We start from the raw sequence: 6,000 nt of genomic DNA, 5'->3' as shown, positions 1-6,000 counted from the left end.
GTGATCGCTTTGCGGAACACCTTCGATCTGTCCGCAAGCATGACCCAGACCTTCCCATCGCTTACCATTTCAACACCCCATCTTGCTCTCATGCCCACATGTCCGTCCTTGGCCTGCTGTGATGTTCCAGTGAAGCTCAATACAAACTGGAGGAATAGCACCTCATCTTCCGATTAGGCACACTACAGCCTTCCAAGTTTAACACTGAGTTCAACAACTTCAGACCATGAACTCTCTCCTCCATCCCCGTCCCTTTTTGATCCCTCCCTTTTTTCCATATTCATTTTTATTTCTTAATTTTAGTTTTTATTACTTATTTATTTTTTCCCACCTATTTTCATTATTTTTTTTAGAATTTATTTCCATTTTTATTCATTGTTTTATCCCCAGCTTTTAGTCTTTCAATCTTTATTTCCCACCACCGTCCCCTCCCCCCACCCCACCCCCGCTGGGGCCCTCTGTCACTTTCCAGAGTGCTTACCCTGGTCCTGCCATTATCACATTCTGCTTTCCACTCTTTATGTCACCATTAGCACCTCCTTTAACCAGTACCACCACCATTAACACCCCTTTGATTATGACATCTTTCACAATCTCTCCTTTGCCTCCACCTATCGTTGGCCTTTTATCCAGCTTCACCTGTCTCACCTCCTTAAACAGTATGTATTTCACCACATTTCTGCCTCCCTTTAGCTCTGAAGAAGAGTCATGCGGACTCGAAACCTTAACTCTGTCTTTCTCTCCACAGATGCTGTCAGACTTGCTGAGTTTTTCAAGCATTTTTTGTTTTTGTTTCAGATTTCAAGCATCTGCAGTATTTTGCTTCTATTTTGGACTGTTGCCTGAAAGGGGGTGTAGTTGGGAGTCAGGTTAATTATGAATTTTGGGATTTGTTAAAATATCAAGTAACTGTAATCTTATGTCTGCATTTGAATTCTTTTCTTTCATTAATAAATGTTCTAATTTAATTTTTAAAATCTCTAAAGTTGTTAGTGGACTCACTACTTATGAACTCAGTGCACAAATCTTCTCATAATAAATACAAATTGGAAAAACATTATGATAGTGTGGCCAAGTTTCCCTTGCAGCTTTGGCCCACCTGGCACATATCACCTGCCAAATCATAACACATCCCTAATTGCCCTTGAGAAGGTGGTGGTGAACCACCTTCTTGAACCACTACACATGTTGTGTAGGTACAACTAATGTGCTGTTAGGGAGGGAGTGCCAGGATTTTGACCTAGCGATAGTGAAGGAATGACAATATAGTTCCAAGTCAAAATGGTGTGTGGTGGAGGATTACTTGCAGATGATAGTGTTCCCATACGTCTGCTCCTCTTGGCTTGCTAAGCAGTAGAGGTCATGTGTTTGGCAAGGTGCTGTCAAAGGAGCCTTGGTGAGATGCTGCAGTGCATCTTGTAGATGCTACTAGGAGGTGGAGGGAGTGAATGTTGAAGGTGGTGGATGGTGTGCTTTGTCCTGAATGGTGTCAGGCTTCTTGAGTGTTGTTGGAGCTGTACTCATCCAGGCAAGTGGGGAGTATTCCATCACACTCCTGACTTGTGCCTTGTAGATAGTGGACAAGCCTTAGGGAATCAAGAGGTGGGATTACTGCTGCAGATTTCCCAGCCTCTGACCTACTCCTGTAGCCAGAGCATTTATATGAATGCGATGTATCCAAGTTTGCTGATGCTACAAAGTTAGGTGGGAAAGTGAGTTGTGGGGAGAACACAAAGAGGCTGCAAAGGGGTATAGACCAGTTCTGTAAGTGGACCAAAAAATCTACTTAAGAGTACAAAATAGGGAAATGGCAAGTTACTGAATCTGGTAAGAAAAATAGAAAAGTAGAATATTTTTTAGAATGGTGAGGGTCTGGGAAATGTTGATATTCAGAAGGACCTGGGTGCCCTTGTACATGAATCACAAAGTTAACATGCAGATATAGCAAGCAATTAGGAAGACAAACAGTGCGTTAGCCTTTATCACAGGGGTTGAAGTATAAGACTAATGGAGCCTTACTACTGTTGCAAATATCTGATTTCATAATTCATGTGTTTTAGAGGTATAACTTTTAGTTTTAGGAATTTAACTTTTAGGCTGGAGATTAAAGTGTTCAGTGTAAGGTAAATGAAAACCTGTGTGGTTTTCAATCAATGGGATTCATTGGATAGTTCCACCAAAGACTGGAATGGTCTCCTTCTTTGCTACATCGTTCTATGATTCCATGATTTGCGAGCAAACAAAATGTTAGCAGTTGAATATATTTAAATAATTTCCTACGATACAACAACGGCAACACTTCAAAGTGCTTCATCAGCTGTAAAGCAAATGGGACATACTGGGGACTGAAAAGCACTATATAAAGAAAAATTTGCATTTATATAGGGCTTTTCATGACCACCAGACATCTCAAAGTGCCTTACGGCCAATGAAGTATATTTTGAAGTTTAGTCATTGGTTGTAATGTAGAAAATGCAAAATAGAGCTTCTTACCATCTTCCTTTTTTAATCAACCTCCTACAAAGGTGCCTCCCCTTGTTGAGGTGTGAATCTGATGGGATCGGGCATGGGGAAGGTGGGTCCCGCTAGAGTGTGGAGGTCAGTGGAAAGCTTTGAGTGAAAGTAAGTATCAGGTTAGGTATGTGGTGTATTGCTTTTCTGTTTCACACAAGGAGGGGCTACTCAGTTGCATCTTGTGCAGCCTAACCAAAAAGGTAAGACATTTTTACTAACACTTTTATTTCATGAAGAGGCAGGAGAAGCTCCACAAAAAAATACATCAATCTTCCTGGAGATTGCCTTATGGACTCAATCAGAAATGAGATTTTTCCGGAAATAAGCCAGAATTTGATTAGCTCAATTTTTCCGTGGTTGGAAAGGATTCTGCATATGGTTACACACTCATGTGAGCATTTTTGGGGCATATTTAAACAATAACCCTACTTGTATGAGCCTAGCATTTCTTTTAACTCATCCATGGGATGTGGGCGTCGCTGGCTGGGCCTAATTACTCTTGAGAAGGTCATGGTGAGCTTCTTCCTTCAACTGCTGCATGTTGTGTAGGTACACCTACAGTGCTGTTAGGGAGGGAGTTCCAGGATTTTGACCCATTAACAGTGAAGGAAGTGCAATATATTTCCAAGTCAGGATGTTCAGTGACTTGGAGGGGAACTTCCAGGTGGTGGTGTTCCCATGCTGTCCTTGTCCTTCTAGATGGTAGGTTTGGAAGGTGCTGTCTAAGGAGCCTTGGTGAGTTCCAGCAGTGCACCTTGTAGATGGTACATACTGCTGCTTGGGTGCATCAGTGGTGGAGGGAGTGAATGTTGAAGGTGGTGGAAGGGCGATTGAGTGTGGGGAAGATGCATCAGAACCAAATCTGATCTTCTTCTCTCTTTATATTTATGTACAGGGGGAGAGGGTGGTGTAGTGGTAATGTTGCTGGACTAGCAATTCAGAGACCCAGGCTAATGCTCTGGAGACATGAGTTCAAATCCCCCCACAGTAGCTGGTGGAATTTGAATTCAGTTATGACATCTGAAATATAAAGCTAGTCTCAGTCATGGTAACCATGAAACTATCATCAATTATCATAAAAACCCATCTGGTTCACTAATGTCCTTTAGGATCCATCCTTACTTGGTCTGGCCTACATGTGACTCCACACCCACAGCAATGTGGTTGATTCTTAACTGCCCTCTGAAATGGCATAGCAAGCCACTTGGCACAAGGGCAATTAGGGATGGGTAACAAATGCTGGCCTTGGCAATGATACACATATGCTATGAAAGAATAAGGAAAAAAAATGCAATACAAATTCTAATTACAGGCCACTAAATAACAATCAGGAGCTTAATCTTGGGCTACTTTGTTCATCTATATACAGTGTGTTGACACCAATCATAGTGGCTGAGATAAGTTAACACTATTAAAGTTTGGGCTTTTGGTTTTAGTAAACTATTGAGATGATAACTGTGGTTGCAATGGTAGCACACTCACCTCTGAGTCAGAAGATTGAGGTTCATAGTGCCACTCCATAGATTGAAAACATAATCCAGGCTGACACACCCATGTGCAGTGCTGCATTGTCAGAGGTGCCAAGATACACAGCCATGTGCAGTGATGAGGAAGTGCTGCATTGTCAGAGATGCCAAGTTGAGGCATTAAACTGAGGCCCCAACTGCTCTCGGAGGTGATCCCATGACTCTATTTGCAGAAGAGCAGGAAAGTTGGCCCCAGTGTCCTGGCCACTGTTTATCATTTATCCCAACATCACAAATATTTTCTGGTCATTATCATACTACTGCTTGTGGGATAAAAACAGAAAATGCCAGAAAAACTCAGCAGGTCTGAGAAAGGAATCTATGGAGAGGGGAACAGTCAATCAGACTCGAAACTTGAACTGTTTCTCTCTCCACAGATGCTGTCAGACCTGCTGAATTTCTCCAGCATTTTCTGTTTTTATCTCAGATTTCCAGCATCCGCAGTATTTTGCTTTTTCTTGCTGCTTGTGGGATCTTGCAGTGTACAATTGGCTGTCACATTTCCCACAACAGTGACTACACCAAAGAAGTATTCAACTGACTATGAAGCACTTCAGGATATACTGAAGTCACTTTGCAAGTCTTTCTTTCTTTCCAACATTTTCTGACCCCACTGTAGATGTGCACAATGCATGCCAGCATATAAAACCTGAAAACATCTCAGGAAGGGTGTGAATCCCCATAGCAGCCGATACAATTTACACTCAGTCTAGGCAGTGCCATTACCAACAGATTTTTAAAAAAGGACCAATTTTTGCACAAAGATGCTTGCATAAAGATCATGGTGGGATGTTATGACAGCCCAATTGTTGGAGGGGATGTGATGATCAAGTTTCACTGCTGCTTGTTTTTAATTGTGACCCAACTTAGCAGAAGGGCCACTGCACAATCCAAGTAGTTACAGCGGTAGTTATCTGTAGGTCTGTGCACCCTTGTTTCAAATATATACTAGCATCTATAGTGGCCCCATTAGCCCTCCTTCATCTACTGCCATGCTTTGCTTCACCCCCAGCTCTACCGACATTATGTCAGCTACAACTTGCATTTACATAGCATCTTGAATGAAGTGACATGTCCAGCCACTTCGCAGGAGTGTTATCAGACAACAGTTGGCACTGAGTCACCAAAGGCGATGCTAGGACAGGTGTAAAAAACCACAAGCAAAGAAATAGGTTTTAAGGAACACCTTGAAAGAGAAAATGGAAATAGAGGTTAGGGAGGGAATTCCAGAGCTTAGGGCCCAATCAGTTGGACACTCCACTGCCGATGGTGGAGCGATGAATATCAGAGATGCCCAAGACGCCAGAATTGGAGGAGGGTTGAAGGGTTGGAAAAGGTTACAGAGATAAGGAGACAAGGATGAGTTTGGCTTATTTGCACCCAAGGCGGCAGATGGGGCCTCAGTTTAAAATCTCATCTAAAGAATGTACCTCCAACACTCCCCCACTAGTCCACTGAAGGGTCAATATAGGCTTTTGTGCTCAAGTTTCTGGCAAAGCCAGCAGTTAGTGCCCATCCCTAATGAGGTGGTGGTGAGCCGCTTTCCAGAACCGCTGCAGTCCATATGGTGTTGGTACACCAATAGTGCAGTGCTGTTAGGGTTAGAGTTCCATGATTTTGATCCAGCAACTCTGAAGGAACAGTAATACAGTTTCAAGTCAGGATGGTATGTAAGTTGGAGGAGAACCTGGAGGTAGTGGTATTTCCATGTGTCTGCCACCCTTGTCTTTCTAGGTGGTAGAGGTCGTGGGTTTGGAAAATGCTGTCGAAGGAGCCTTGGCAAGTTGCTGCACTGGATCTTGTATATGGTACACACTGCTGTCACTGTGCGGACAGGGTAAATATTTAAAGGTGGTGTATAGGGTGTCAATCAAACAGAATGCTTTGTCCTGGATGGTGTCGAGCTTCGAAGTGTTGCTTGAGCTGCTCTTGTCCAGGCAAGTGAAGAGTATTCCACTAT

This window comes from Carcharodon carcharias, chromosome 16, assembly GCF_017639515.1.
Source record: "Carcharodon carcharias isolate sCarCar2 chromosome 16, sCarCar2.pri, whole genome shotgun sequence".
Lineage (NCBI taxonomy): Eukaryota > Metazoa > Chordata > Chondrichthyes > Lamniformes > Lamnidae > Carcharodon > Carcharodon carcharias.
The sequence above is the reverse complement of the archived record's forward strand: the minus strand, read 5'-3'. Positions refer to the sequence as shown.